This window comes from Protopterus annectens, chromosome 1.part1 (assembly GCF_019279795.1).
Source record: "Protopterus annectens isolate FY-2018-M chromosome 1.part1, PAN1.0, whole genome shotgun sequence".
NCBI lineage: Eukaryota > Metazoa > Chordata > Ceratodontiformes > Protopteridae > Protopterus > Protopterus annectens.
In genome coordinates this window covers 1,896,679,805-1,896,696,730 of record NC_056726.1, presented here as the reverse complement: position 1 = coordinate 1,896,696,730, position 16,926 = coordinate 1,896,679,805, and the positions used below count along the sequence as shown (strand labels likewise).

The 16,926-nt window shown below is 35.8% G+C and overlaps 1 pseudogene; it reads left to right on the top strand.

The window, feature by feature from the left end:
- LOC122816748 overlaps positions 1-16,926 on the top strand; it is a 198,816-nt pseudogene that overhangs the window by 166,807 nt on the left and 15,083 nt on the right.

Below are 16,926 nucleotides of genomic sequence, written 5' to 3'. Positions count from 1 at the left end.
CCCCCCCCTTTTGTCTTGGTCCAGATTTCTTGCACATAGAAGTTGAGCGGTATGACACACAGCAAGGTTTAAAAGACAGAAGGGCTTCTGTGGGATTGCCCTAATCAAGCAAACCCTGCAGGGCTGACACAAGCAGGATGTTTGAATAAAATTAACAGGAATAGGAACCTCATTGTGGAGTCTATAGTAAGATTACAAAACACAAGCTCTTGTCAGTGCTACATGTACAGAGGTCCTAGCATAATTAATGAAGAGAATGTCTTCCTGATAGAATATCTCATTTAAAAGACTTCCAACAGAGTGACAGGAGATAGTGTGGCCCTGATGGGATTACAGGTATTAGATGATACTAAATGAATCAGTGGAATTACAACAAATTTAGTGAAACTATGAAGAACCATTTCTTAGCTGTTACCCTGTGTAAATGAATTTGATCTGCATAATCAGAATTTCTGTTTAGTCCATCAAAAGATATGCTTGAATTTTAATCATACAGGAGTAGCTTTAATCAGTTTATTTTTTTATTAATGACATTGATTCCAAACTGCATGTGAGGCCTGACACAACACCCTTTTCAGCTGTTACCTGGACCCATGTCACAGTATACATTAGAATAGTATCTGACATATTAAAGTGTAAGTAGATACATTCTCAATGAGTGCTGTAGTAATACTAGGATTAACAAGGATTGTTCTTGTTACATCTACTGTTACCTCTCATAACTACTAAATGCTAAGAGTATTACACAGCCTTCTGCTGTTTTGGCTGAATTTTAATAAAAATACTATAACAAGACTGATTAAATGTCCACTACAATTGCAGTCCTTACTAGTTCCTTAAACTGGAGGTATCACTTCACCCTGTTTTACAGATCCCTTTAGGAAGTTTTACTTGTACATGACCAGGCTGTCCCTTGTCTATGCATACCATAAGACATATTTCCTATGAACCTGCAGAAAGGTACTATTTATTGAGTGGTGATGTTCATTTCAAATTCTCTTCAGTTATGTATTTCTTTTTCCTCTTTTGAAGTTTTGACTTCTAAGTACTCGTTGCATTGTTTTTTATTTCTTGTTATTGCCAACCTGCAAATCATGGTATCTGTTCCTAATAATTACATTAAGATTTGAAACATGCAGAATGCAAAGCTCTACATCCATGAATATCAGATGCACTAAAGAAAAAACAATCTGGAGAATGTAACCAGCTTGGACTGTTGTGGAGACAGAAATGGTTGGACAGTAAAAGAAAAGTGGTGGCAAAGCTACATGGCCTGCAAGAGAAAGATAACACAGAATATTAGCTCTTTAAGAACACTTTAGAAATCATCTTGATTCCATACCATATGTAGTAGTAGTCAGCTGTGAACCAACTTGCCACAGTGTAAAAGAACCAGACCGGAGAATTCAACCGTATACTTTATTGCAATAAATAAAATAAATAAAATGCAACAATCTAAATGAGGTACATAACTCCATCTTAAACACTTTTGTCCCACATGGAAGACTTCATCAGAAATGGTACCTTCATCATTTCACTTCCTTTTATAACCTTCCTAAAAAAGAAATTAAAGTGGCTTATGTATATCTTTATACTTTATACCAAAATTGAAAAATGGAGCTACCTTTCCTTAAGGACCTACATAAAAATTATCATTGCTCACTTGTCTTAGAAATCTTTCTTAAAAACTATTAATTTACTCAAAACAAATGCATGAGAGTATAATGTTTTATAAAAATAGTACTAATGCTTATTATAATTTTATGAATATAATACTTGTGATGAAAAGATTTCAAAATGTTGAATATGTGCAGAACATTTAAAAAAATGTCAGATACTCTTTATAAAAAACAGCACCTTATAGAATACCTTTTGTGTTCATAGCTTAGTTCTAAGTTTTAAAACTGGCTGCAAGGACACATTCTCATTCAACCTTGGAGTTCTCTCTCTGAATATAATGTTAATTGCTAGAGGAACTCCTTATACTCTATTAAATTCTCATATTCACCTCTCCTAGGGCTTTTCCAAATATATCTGTAATCCCAAAGGTAAATTTTATATCCCTTATAATACTCTACATGTTTAGCCAAGGAGTTATTATAGTTTTTATTCATGTAGTTTTATTTATTTATTTAACATTTGTTCACCGGGAAAGTCTGACTTGGAATGAGCCAATTTTCAGCAGAGGCCTGGGGAGAAATGCTCCAGACACATGTCTTTGTAACGTGTTAGGAAATTGGAGTACCCAGAGGAAGTCCTCACAAATGCAAAGAGGACATACAGACTCTACACAGAAGGCACCCCAGCTGAAAATCAAACTGGAGAACCTCTTGTTTTGAGACAATAACGCAAACCGCTGCACCACTTTTTTAATATCATAGTTATGTTCATAAATTCTTTTTTTCAGTGATCTCTCCATCTTTCTCATATAAAACCCATCACATACTGAACACTTTGCTCGGTAGACTATACCTGCAGAGCCACAGTTTCTGGAACCCAATCTATTCTTTAGAATAACATATTTATCTTCAGTAATATATGTATATTGCTTACAATAACCACATTTAGTTGTCTCTGCTTTTTCCTTGTTGATTTTGCTTTTCTTATTACCTTTGAATAGTTGTTTAAAATTCATCAATGTTTTGTTGATAAAAAGTGGTTCTTTATCAGTAGTTCATTGCCTTCAAGAAATTTCCAGTTCGCTTTTATAACATTTTTTATATCACTTGACATTTCATTATATGTCACTGCACATGCTATTTCATAACTTTTTCTGTCAGCTTTGTCTTTTTAATACCCTCTTTCATGTTCCCTAATAATGGGGTAAACCTATTATTCCATCCTTCCATAACTTCCCTCTTAATCTGAATTACCATTTCATTGGGATACCCTCCTTCTATAAACATAACTCTCATTTTTTCCATTTCCTCTTCTAAATCCTGAGGACTAGAAGTCATTCAGGAAAGACTGATAAATTGTCCTTTGACCAAATTCCACTTAAGTGCAAATGGATGCAAACCATTAATATGCCATATTTACTTCATTTCTTGAATCTAAGCTATAAAAATCAGAATTATGTTATATTTCAACCATACTAGTAACATAATCAATGGTATTACAAATCATTATACCCCCACCTTTTTCGTGTTTCATTCCTCTGATAGATTTATTTTTCAATATCAATGTATTTAAAAGATCTATTTCAGCCCTACTCATATTACTGCAAACAATTTGTAAATGTCATCAATACAAGCTCTTTTGAAATAAGCTAAAACTGATTGCAAAAGGGGATTAAAGGCACTTTTCCTTTTCAGTGACTTGTCCAATTTTTTATTCAGTCCTTTAGTACCATCATTAAGAAAGAATGCTAAATTTAATTTCCTAATATACAACTTTAATTCCACCAAAACGTCTCCTTTATCTAATAGGGACAAATTTCAACTGCTTTTCAAATAATGTAAAAAAGTTTATATCAATAGCCGAACTACTATAGTTAAAAATGTTAAAACCTTTTTAGTGAATAATATCCATCCATAATCTATTTCAATATCATCTCCTAATATCTCTGTCATCTGCCCTTGGGACTGTTGTTCCAAATATTGCCCTTGGTTCTGTAATAACCTTGTCTATAGGCATTTGTCAGTCCCATATCCATGTGTTTCCTTCCCCCATTTTCCATTCTCTCTGACCTTCGAAGAGGGGGAAAATCCTTATGTCACTAGTAATCAATCCATCTCCAGGGTTATTAACATATTCTGCACATTGTTCTTCTGAATTACAATTATCATTTTCTCTTTCTAGTGGCTCATAAATTCTCACAACTCTGTCTCATAGTTTTCCCCATTTTTATTCATAAACCTCCTCCTATTTAATGTTGGATAAGCTGTATTCTTAGAATACTGATCAGTATCATGTACCAATTTCTTGTGTTTCCTTTTAACAGTTCCTTCATATTTTTATCTGTACATAAAAAAGTTAAAAAACAAAGATCTATAACTTTCAAATAATGCCTTTTGAATTAGTTCATTTAAACCATCAGTTTATTTCAATAACTTGTTAATAAATTTAAAATTCTAATTAATTATTAATTCTATTAGTTCAATACCATGCTGGTTAAAAAGTTTAACAAATTCTGTAAACATTGGATCTCTATTGTCCAAACCATTTGGGAACCTACTATACATGTGAAGCCTTAAGGGAACAATCTTTTTTGTAATACATTCTCTTAAGGAAGTATTGTCTATTTGCAGCCCTTTGACAATCGACAACTTTTACTTGAAATCAAAAATACAGTATTTTACACTATTACAATTGTTCACAGTTATTTACTCATTGAAAGGCTTGTCAGTTCTAATGCTTCCAATGCCTGAAAATGTATAAATCGTGTTTATCCAGTTCTTAAAAGCAAATTCCTTCCCCAAACTCAAATGCACACATCACAGTCATTATTGATACTCAATTGCTTATTAATAAAGTTTGTTTCTGCTCTAATAGCTTACTTGTTAATAACACTATTTAAATCAGTTCCAGAAACTTTGCTCACTTTTAAACCTCTTGTGATACCATTCAACTTGTTTTTCAAACTACCAAAATGGGTACCTACCTTTTGTTTGCAATTCTTGCACTGCAGTCCCTTCAAACCAGGTCTAAAACCGGAATGACTGGTTGCCACTCGCTGGTCTTCTTTACTTATAAATATTATATCCTTTCTACCATCTTCCAAATTTGAATTTTTACCTTTAAAATTCATAGCAAGAAATTTCTGCTTCATATTCTTTTTATCACGTTTTATATTCTTAGAATTTTAATTAGCTTTATTAATATTTTATAGAACATTATATTCTTAAGCTGCATTTGTCTTTAGTAACTGAGATGAAAAACTAAAAAAAAATTATTTTTAAGAAAATTTTCTAAGACAAGTGAGTGATGATTATTTTTATGTAGTTCCTTAAGGAAAGGCAGTTCTGTTTTTCAATTATGCTGTATAGTGTGAAGATATACACAGTCACTTTAAATTTCTTTTTAGGAAGTTTATAAAAAGAAGTGACAGGATGAAGGTTACATTTCTGGTGAAATCTTCTGCATGAGACAAAAGCGCTTAAATATTGTTACGTGCATTATTTAGATTGTTGCATTTTATTTTTTTAAGTTACAGTAATAAATTACTCGGTTGAATTCTCTGATCTGATTCTTTTACACTGCAACAAGTTGGTTCCAAGTTATTCAGGCAGTGCATACCCTTGTTTAAGGTTAGTAGTCAGCTGTGATTCATAAAACATTAGAAGAAAATGGAAGATGTAGTGCATTGAGTATCAACCTAAAAACAAAAATGTCAAAACACACCAAAATGAGCGTCATCTAGGTTTAAAATCCCCATTTTAATATAAATAGTCAAAATAAACACTGAGTGCTTTCATCCCACTGAACAGGGACTTCATCAGAATACAAAATTAAATAGTGTTAAACAAAATTTATTTAAATACAATACCCACCACATTCCATTGGCTGAATACAAACTTGTTAATTAATTATAATTATTCTTCTGTTCATCAAAATAATTAACCCTGAATTAACCAAGATACTTTTTGTGCATAAATTAATACTTGTTTGTAAACTTTAAAAACTTTAGAAATAATAATAATAAAATGTACTTTTGTATGCAAAATAAATATATTATCATTTCATTTTTACACAATTCAATAAAATGTGCTTAAATTAATTAAAATATGTTTAAATATTTTCTTTATATTTTTGCAGCCTTCATCCTTAAAACTGGTGCAGTAGGTATAGACTCATTTAATCCTATTGGAAACATAGCTGACAACCTTAGCTGCCACTGCAGTTCTTTGTTATTTAACAGACTTTTTCAGCAATCCCCTCAGGGATCAAAGTTTACTTGTACAAGGATACCATAAGTAAACTTAAAATTCATACATTTGACTGAATGTTTATCATATAAGTGTTCATAAATACAAGTTTTAAGTAAATATTCAGTCTTACCAATGTTGAAACACGTACAACTTTCACACTTGGCTAAGTGTACTATTCTACAAGTTGTACAGTTATCTTTTTGTGATGCAACTTTACTTTTCAGTAAATTGACTAAAGTAAGTTCAGATACTTTAATAATGAAATATCATTGATTACAATGACCGCAAACATGTGCACCCCTAGTACAGCTGTTATCCACATTTAATTTATTTTCTAAAAGCCTCTTAAAATTTGGTGCAGTTTTTGTAATGAACATTGGTTCAGTTCAGAAGACTTCATGTATTTCTGGATTTACCATAAAAAATGTTTCAATTCTTTTTAATAACATTTCTCATCTTCTTAGATTATTGGTTATACTGAATAAATATAAGCTTTCTCACGCTGGGGTGTTTTACTTACTTGTGTTACATAACTTAGACCTATGCCTAACAGCGGCTTGTAGTTATCCCTCCAACTGTTTGTATATTTCTACAATGTTATCCACCAGATTCCTTGCGTAACCTCTGGCACAAGACATATTTCTTAGTTTTACCCATTCTTCAAAAATGTCTTCATAATGGGAGATCATCCTAGTGGGACAAAAGAGCTTAATATTTATTTTGATTTCTCATAAAACATTCCTGAGCTAAGCACAATGAGCTATTGACTATTGCTATCTTAATACATGTATTGTGCCATGATATAATAATGATTTGATGAGTTGCATATATGGCTTAGTACCCTATATAAGGATGACCAGAGCATCACTACAGTTTGTATAAATCATAGTAAGGACAGCAAGTCAATGTAGCAGCTGTAGCTGCTTTCTGCAGCTTTGTTTAGTATTTTTATTACGCAGTGAGACAATATTTTGCCTACCTGGATGTACGCTGAAATGTTTAGTTGCCCTATTTTCCAGCTTGATGTCACTGTAATGTCTGGCTGCTATTGGCAATAGCACAATATTTGTGGTTGGGCTGCTGTCTATTGCTTTCAGACTCTCTAATTAATTCTTCTTAAGAACTTTGTTTGGAGCCTACTTTTGAATTACGATATATGATTAAACAGAGGCCTGTCAGTTTGGTGTATATTAATACTGAGCTGATTTGTGCATCTTCTGAATCCCACCTTAACTTGTGGAATAATTTCCTTCTTTATCTTTATTCTACTGATATTATTTTATGATTGCATAAATGAGTGAAGATAAAACCTTGTACAGGTACAAATAAGTAAAGATTAGTTGCTGTAAAGCCCTGCATGCTTCACCAAGGACAGTTCACATATCTCATTGCAATGGTTTGCATACTGGCTAAAGCCCTTTCTGCCCCCATAATGCCTCTTTTAGGCAGTGTCCACATAATGAATATCCCAACCTAAAAAAAAAAATACAAACAATATCAAGGTAAAACTGCTTGTTGCTAAGAGTCTAAGTAACAGATTACCTGACCTTAAGGACCTCCTGCATTTGAAGTACATTCACGAGTGTATTACTGTTACTGAAACTTGATTTAACACTGCAGAAAGTCTTCTTCTGAAAGTACTCATTCAATAACAGGGATTTGCACCTAGCACATGTTTAGACCCAATGGGAAAAGCAGTGGAATATCCATATTTGTTAACAGCCACATTATCCAGAGGCAGATTCCTAAACACCTACATTAATACAAATCATACAAAGTAAAACCAATTATCAAATAATAGCATGTTACAGAACCCAGTCAATGCCACCTGAAAACCTTGTTTGATTGCTAAATATACTGGATGAACTTTAAAGATCATTCAATAAACTGGGATAACTATACCTCAAATGTAGTTTATGCCCAGAAAAGTCTTGGTTTCATAAATAAGAACTCTCTGGACCAAATAGTCAAATAATTCACTAAAGGACAAAACATTCTTGACCTAGGCCTTTCAAATGCATCTACATGCACTAACCCACTAACATCGGGTGGCACGATACCAGGGCACATCTATGGGCTAGGCTTGTAAAGGCTCCAGGGCCATTAGCCTAATACACACCTATGAACCTGTTAAGCTATGAACACACAAGTATACTACACAGTGGTAACCTTCACCATCAAAATCCCCAAACCATCAGAGGTAAGTATCACAGTATTCAAATCAAACCTGTAGATATTACAGATAAATTAGATATCAAATTCAGTTCAAATTTCAACCCTCCCCCCAACAACTATGCAAAACCACCTATTCCACAGGATCTTTAAAAAAGAAGACTTGCTAATGGTACTTTCTAGAAAAAAAAACATCCTCCATGGCACCTGATAATACAAGCAGCTGGCTACTGAACAGCAGTAAGTATGCTTGGGTGCATCCACTCCAACAGCTATTTTACTTGAGCTTAGCCGCTGACTTTGTCTCTGAGATATGACTTCCAACAGCTTTGATATCATTTCACAAGGGCAATTACACTATGGACCCCCAAAACTAAAATCCTATAACCTGATATGCCTCATCTGCAAGGCCATTGAAGGGTCATAACTGCCTGATAAACTACAATATTGGAAATCTTATATGCCTTCACTCCCAGCACTTTGGCTTTGTTATGGGTAGATCCTATCTACCAAATCTGGTAAACTTCTTTGAAAGGCTAACAGAAGCCATGGACAGTGGTCATACTATCCATACATGACCTGTCCAAAACATTTAATATCATACCACTGTGCTCCAAACTGATCCCTGTAAAGTTAAGTGGAAAGCAAATTAGCTGACGGACTGAAGCCGCCCAGTGAGGGTGGCAGGTGCATGTTTGGAGAGCACAAAGGCAGCCGGTGGAATTTCTTTGAGATCAATACTAGCTCCTCTGATATTTGGCATCTATTTCTCTGATCTTCAGGCGAAAAAAAGTAACTCTGGTTAACTAAGTTTCTGGATAATTATAAACTGCCTATCATCATTAAATCCCCTTCTGACATGAAGAAGTTACAAATTGAACCTATGCATATTAATAACTGGTACGCAGAAAATGGGCTAGAACTAAATGTAACAAGTGCAATATTGTTGCATTTGGTAAACAATGCAGCTTATCATATAGACAATACTACACTCTAAAATAAAGATGTTGTAAGATAGCTTGGAAGGTGGATAGATAATTCCTTTTCTTTTATCATCGTGCTATAAAAGGCTATTGAAATTCCTTTAAGTGGGGCCTTACCCCACTATATTTTACACTGATCAGGCCCATCATTGAATACAATGCCTCCTTTAGTATGTATCTCACTGACATATTAGGTAGTTGGGGATATTCCAGAGCTTCCTAACAAAAAAGAGTTCAGGCCTAAAAGACATGAGCTGCCAGCAGAAGACAAAGGAATCTGTCTCTGTATTCAGTGTCCTATATTCTCCTTAGATCCATTTTTGCCTTGCTTTTCAGGACAGTGAGCACTAGGTCCACAGAACCTGCTTCTGCATATAAATCACAGTGGAGACATAGATTTGTCACACAATGACTATATCATTTCTGAAACAAACTTTCATCCTAGATCAAGCAAGCAAGGTGACACATCATCTTTCAAAAAGGAGTTAGACAATTGGTTGTACATTCACAAATCCACCCCTAGCATTACTGACCTTTCTGTCCTTGAAATGTAAGATCTTAGGGTGGGTACTTGTAAGGTCTAAATGGCCACATGGTCCAGCTGCCTTGTGTTTTCTATGATTTTTATGATTTTCTGTAGTATGTTCATTGTTCTGCTTCCGAAAAAAAATAGTAAAGTTTCAATAAGTTACCTCAGTGACACTGTATGTGCTGCTGTAATTTTACTGTAGTGACACACACAAATTCCAGAGCAAGCATATTCCTTACATGAATGATGGTCATTGCCAACCAGCACAAAATATTAAAATGCAGCAGTTTTCATTTGCATTCATACTTTGGTAGTCACTAATAAAAATTGCTGAAAAACAAGAACAACAAAAAAGAAACCAAATGAATCATGGGGCAGAACTCATTCTTCCTTCCTTTTCATTCCCGCTGCATCATGTTAATGTGTTTATATTCTCAGGGTTATAAATTTCTTAGCTTTTGCTGACTTCATCAGAGTTTTTATGAGAAAAGAGAATTTTAAGGGTCTTTCCCTTAATCCATCAAAAGTATGTCTTTTTCTCTTCTCCATTTCACTGTTCTAAGGAAAGAGAAAAATGATCAACAACTGCAAGCCAGAAGTTTTTTGTTTTCATCCATAAAGCGACTTGCATTTGATGTAGCTCCAGCAGGGTTGCTGCAATTATTTGATGGACAGAAAATCAAGGCATTTCCAGAAAGTTCAGCAGTGTGTTTCTTTGGAAGATTTTCTTTAAACACAGGAGCTAAGATGTGAATTTTTATATAAGAAATCAAGAGATCCAGAATGCATCTGTTCTTATATTATCAGTCTTATCTTTCTTCCATGTTTTTCAGATGAAGCAGTATTATTTCTTCTTTTTCTGAAAGTTGTTTTTGTTTTGAGGTGCTTTTGCTATTTCTACTAGCATCTCAGTTCAAGCTTTTTTCTTTCCTTCAATCTTATTTTTTTGTTCATTAACTTCTTCACTTTAAAGTCTGTTTTCACTGATTGCTTTCCCTTTTATGTTCCATATCTCCAAATGCATGCAGTTCCTATTTAAGGTTTGCTTCCTATGATTTTGATTACACTACCCCCCCCTTCCTTTATCTTTTGCCTTACAGAATATTATCTGTTTTCTAAATAAAAAAAAAAAAACAACCAAACAGTTTTTATATAATAATGCCTAAAGACTGCCATCACCAAGCATCGACATACTGCAGTTTAAATATTCAAAACATAAACTAGTTATTATTGCTCCTCGCTGGTTTAAAAAACTTGCACAAAGAATTTTCACAACTTACTTTACCAACAATAAAGGTGATTTAATTCACAGTGTCTGCTCTGTAAACACAATTATGGTAAGAGGCTGATGAGTATTTCTTCAAAACCTTTCTGATAGGTGCCAACAATGTATCCGAATGATAAAAATGCAAGGCTCCATGAAGGGAGACTCATCAGATTCATTGAATGTTTTTACTGAGTGATAAAAGACATGCTGCATCCTATTAATGTTAACATGCACATCCAAAGTCCATAAGGGACATGTGTACACTGCTTAAGGCTTGAAAATATATTGTAGACAACAGGTCATTCAGGGAACACTGTACACACCCAATGGTATAATTAATGTGATGCATTAACATCTAATCACAAGATATCTGTACAATGCCAAAAGTAATGAGGAGGCAAAGGCCCAGAATCAGGAACAGATTTTAAGTATTGCTGTTATAAACTTAGGAAGTTGTTAGAATAGCAAGTTTGCATATCGTACATTTTCTAAATGATATGAAGTCTGAAAATCAAATGTATGTCATTATTTAATGACATATGATATCATTAGGTGAGGTTTGTAGATTGATAAAAAATATCCCTGATGCATACAAAACTACAAGGCACTTGTACCAAATGCCTTTAGTTTCACAGATAGTTTGCAGACCATAATTCGTATTTCAGAATGTCTTAGTCTGCTTATAAAATAGATTTTGTATTTACACAATTTTCACTTATGTATGCTGGTGTTTTCTGTTATTTCAAAGCTGCTTATTGGTAAAATGGTTTCTTGTGCACTTTGGTATGTGTCGGCCTTGTGTTTACTTGAAGATGTAAAAGAAAATGTAGTTGTTGTTGTTGTTCTTCTTTTGGCTTTTTCATGGTTAGGGGTCGCCACAGCGGAACTCCGGTCTGCTAATGATTGGTAGTAGATTTTTTATGGAGCCGAGGTGCCATCCCGACGCCCAACCTTCAACGAAGGCACGCCCATTCATGTATGTCTTTTGAATGCCACTCAACTGCAGGGACAACATACAGACTCCACACAGAAGGTGCTCCAGCCGAGAATCAAACGGGAAAACCTCTTGCTGTGAGGTGACAATGCTACCGCTGCACCACCGTGGCTTATAAATGAAAATTTAGTAAAGAAGCATAAACACAGTCAAACTAAATCTTATAAAAAGGGAATTTATTGATGCACAGATTTTTTTTCTAGGTCCTGTTGTCCCTATGTCTGCCAAACATTTTGATTACCCAGTCAGTCTCTGTCTATTCATTTCCTTATATTAGGTATCTCCAGCATGGAGACAAGAGCCATGCAGAGGAGTCATACCCCAAGCAGCTGTGATGGTCATTTGTGCCTCAGAGGCATCCCAAGAATAAGGATGTATTAGACAGACACTACACCTTTTATTACTAGGGGGAACAACCAATATGCATGGCTTCAGTGCCCCTAACACTCTCCTTTGTATGAGTGCACACTGCCAAGCATTCTCTATGAGAACTATTCCAGAAATCATCTTTTTGTTATACTTTCTAAATGCCAAGTGGTTATGACAGTGGACAGACCCAGTCTGCCCCTACCTCTCTCCCTCCCAGGAGACACTCAGTCATCTTCTCCATGCCACCTCTAACTAATGGTTGAACCACTGATCAGACCCATCCTCTGATATTTGGTGTATAAGGTTAAGGCTGTGAGCTGTAGCTCCTGTGATACAGGGGTTTGATTCTCATCCTCTGATATTTGGTGTAGAAGGTTAAGGCTGTGAGCTGTAGCTCCTGTGATACAGGAGTTTGATTCTCATCCTCTGATATTTGGTGTACAAGGTTAAGGCTGTGAGCTGTAGCTCCTGTGATACAGGGGTTTGATTCTCATTCTCTGATATTTGGTGTAGAAGGTTAAGGCTGTGAGCTGTAGCTCCTGTGATACAGGGGTTTGATTCTCATCCTCTGATATTTGGTGTAGAAGGTTAAGGCTGTAAGCTGTAGCTCCTGAGATACAGGGGTTTGATTCTCATCCTCTGATATTTGGTGTAGAAGGTTAAGGCTGTGAGCTGTAGCTCTTGTGATACAGGGGTTTGATTCTCATCCTCTGATATTTGGTGTACAAGGTTAAGGCTGTGAGCTGTAGCTCCTGTGATACAGGGGTTTGATTCTCATCCTCTGATATTTGGTGTACAAGGTTAAGGCTGTGAGCTGTAGCTCCTGTGATACAGGGGTTTGATTCTCATCCTCTGATATTTGGTGTACAAGGTTAAGGCTGTGAGCTGTAGCTCCTGTGATACAGGGGTTTGATTTTCATCCTCTGATATTTGGTGTACAAGGTTAAGGCTGTGAGCTGTAGCTCCTGTGATACAGGGGTTTGATTCTCTCAGCACTCATTCACCTACTGTGTCACCTTTGAGAAAGTCAGTTAACCAGACAATGCTCCTGGGCCACCCATGAAAAGTGATTTTGTGTCCAGTGGGCCTACCTGGTTAACAAATGGATATTTATATGTTTATTATGGGGGGGGGGGGGCGTTAGGTACTAGCATAACAGTTAAAGAGTTTACCTCACAGATACAAGGTACATTGTTTGATTCTTACCTTTGGGGGAAATTACCCAGACTCAAAATGGCCCACATAGGCAGCTAGCCTAGTTCTTATTTGTGAACATATAACTAAACTTAGGCCTTCTGGGCTGTAGTTAGATCTTTATCTCTGCATGCCAACAGAGCTTGTTCCTTTGACATAGCAGTCTTTAATTGCTTTAACATTATTCTCTGCAGTGATGAAACATTTTTCTAAGTAATTATCACACAACATTTTTTTTGCTCCTCTACAGACCTGTTGGGTGACTCCACTACTTTTACCAATTGGTCCATTTTTACAGTTGGAGATGAGAAGCAAGCATTGACCTGATAGGACAGAGTCTGATGGTTTATTTGTTCCTGTCCAGGGTCCTTAATCAGCCTATAATTTTGCCCCTAGGGCAAGTGTACTGACTTTCAGGATAGACAGAAAAGCACTTCCTCCCTCCCTTTTGGACCTACTCTATCTTGAGCTCCACTCAAGTCTTCCTACTATAGAAATCTTGTCTCTGCATACTGACTTCCCCAGCTTGCCTACTTGCAGTGTGACTCCATGTGCACACAGAGCTATTGTTAGCTCATTTGGCACTCCTGGGCCCTTTCCTCTAACCCTAACTTGAGAAACAAACAAACAAAAAAAAAAACAGCTACTCCAAAACTTCACAAGCAATAAAAACATTAGAAAGAAAAAAAATTAAAAGACAAGCAATGCTTTTCTATGCTGCAAATGTAGGAAGACGCTTGCCACAAATGTAACTAACACCTTCCTAAATCTGTTAGAATATGCTTATACAAATGAAGCTACAATATTCTGATATACCCATGACGTTACATATGAATACTGGTTCTATATTCCCATTCCATCACCACCTGCTGATTGTGACCCCCCCCCCCAGCAGCTTCTGTACTGACTGCTGCCTACTTTGCCTCACTCTAGTTACTGTACTGTGTGTTCGACAGGCCTATGATCTGTGGATTCAACACCCAGTGCTTTCTATATGTGTCACTCAAACAACAAGCCTGGGTCATGTCTCTCCTACCAGGATGGATAAGTATGCTGCATCCATTCACTCCCATCAACCATGCCCCCAGGTCTCCAGGCACCAGAGCAACTTGTTTAACATGGGTCATCAGAGTCATCATCAAAGCCTCATTCCTCTCTACCATACAGAGAGGACTATATTAACTTAATTTGTATTTATTTAATCTCTGTTAACCAGGTAGGTGGAGAGGTTCAAATACCCTTATCAGCCACAACCATGGCAATCAAACAAGAGAAGATAGAATGAAAATATTACATGCAACGTTCTAAGCAGAAAGCAAAATAAAACAGAATGAAAATCTTATAAGCGACATTCTAAACAGAAGGCAAGACAAGACAGGATGAAAATATTACAGGCAACATTCTAAACAGAAGGAACATCAAGACATAATGAAAATAATATCAGAATCGTTCTAAACGGAAAGCAAATAAAGACAGAATGAAAGTATTACATGCAACATTCTAAACAGAAAGCAAATAAAAACGGAATGAAAATATTATATTCAACATTCTAAACAGCAGACAGGGCAAGACAGAATGAAAATATTACAAGCAATATGCTAAACAGCAGAGTAACAAGAACATCATAACTTTATATTACAATGCAGAAGAGTATGTGCACAATAATTGGTCTAATATATTATGTATATGAACTACAGTAAAATTGCAAAGCATTTCATAATGATACCTAAGGTAATAAAAGGGAAGTTAATAGACTGTAAACAAAATATAGCCAACGGCTGAAAAAGCAAGCTAAATTTGCCTACATCACAAGTGATAATTTAATAAAAGTGTTTGAAAAAAAAAGTAACTACCAAGTTAAGTACAGTCAGCACTATATATTTAAAGCTGACTTGAAGTTTAGAACAGCAAATACAAATTTAGGGTACTTGCATATTATCGCAACCACATTTTAGCGGTTGCGAAGAGCGCATACCTGCAGACAGATGACTGCCTGAAACACTTCAGCCGGCTGATAATACTCTTTACTAATGTCCAAAAAGTTTAAATGACTTTCTGAAATGGCAGACCTTACAAAATAACACGAAGTACCCACCCTGGCATCACCTGTTGGCATCTTGATAGTAAGGGATATGCAACTGACGTTTTCTTCCACTGTACGAATCTGCATTGAGGATCAGGGATTACACTTCTTTTGGGTTCGTGTCATGTTGCAATGTATGCCATTTCTGAAAGTAATGTAAACTTTTTGGCCCATTTCTAAGGATTATCATCAGCATTTGCAAGTGTTTCAGGCACTCGTTTCCATGCAGGAATGCAGTTTTCAGTTGTAAAAGTGAAACAACGCTGCGGAGCAGGGACTGCCTATGACAACAGCGGAAAAGGTATTCCTCTGTTCAAGGAACAGCATAGTAAGTGTTTGGAAAGTACAACACCAACTTTTGCAGTAGTAAGTATCACAGAAAGAGTTACAAGGAGCTTCATTTTCCAGATCCTCCTTCCAACATGGAGGAGGATCACAGTTCCCCTGCTGTACTGGTCAGTTTAGTACAGCCCACGGTTGGATGCTGTCATTCTTTGTAAAAAAAAAAAAAAAAAGTGATGTATGACAAATGGTATCCCTCTCGCACTCATTTGCAAGAGGGCCACTTTCCTTTCTTCTTCGTGGTCCACTTGCACAAGAAAACCAAAACAAAGGTAATTCGGAGTTTACATAGCCCGTTACACTTACACATACAGCCCTGTCTTGTAAACATAATGAGTTACACAACGGAACAAATGTGGTTGTGATAATACGTAAAAGCAAGCTAAATTTGCCTACATCACAAGTGATAATTTAATAAAAGTGTTTGAAAAAAAAAGTAACTAACAAGTTAAGTACAGTCAGCACTATATATTTAAAGCTGACTAGAAGTTTAGAACAGCAAATACAAATTTAGAAACAGAACCAGGTATAAAGCATTTACTGGCAAATGCAATTTTGCATGTTTAATTTAGGCCTAGAGCAGTTGTAGCCATTGTTACAACCCACTGGTGATGAATTTATGAGTTATACTAGGTGCTGAATAACCTTTTTCTAAGAAACAGTTATACTTGTTGTCCAAGAATAGGTGGTTACTAAGAGCTCTCTTGAAAGCAGAAACTTGCTTATTCCTCCAGTGTCTTCAAGTTCCTCATTTCTTAATGCTGGCACCAACTTTGAGAATGGTCTTTCACAAGTGGTAAGTGTGAGGGGTGACCTCTGGGATTATGCTTGCTCTTAAACTGCAGTTTGCTAAGTAATGGTGGCAGTAGTTATTCAGTAGCTTTAAGATAATGTGCTAAATAACACACCGGCCCTAACAGTGATCAGGCAACACCTGTTGGTGTTGCGACTGATACAACGGTGGTCTCATTTACTTGTTTGACAAACCTTAATTCATCTGGGGTGAAGAAAATTGATGGTGATATGTTAGGCACTAGCAGTTAAGAAGTTAGGGATTTTTAGGCCACTTTAACCTGTTGAAGTAAGTTGGTTACCTGAGATTCAACATGAAAATAAAAAGATT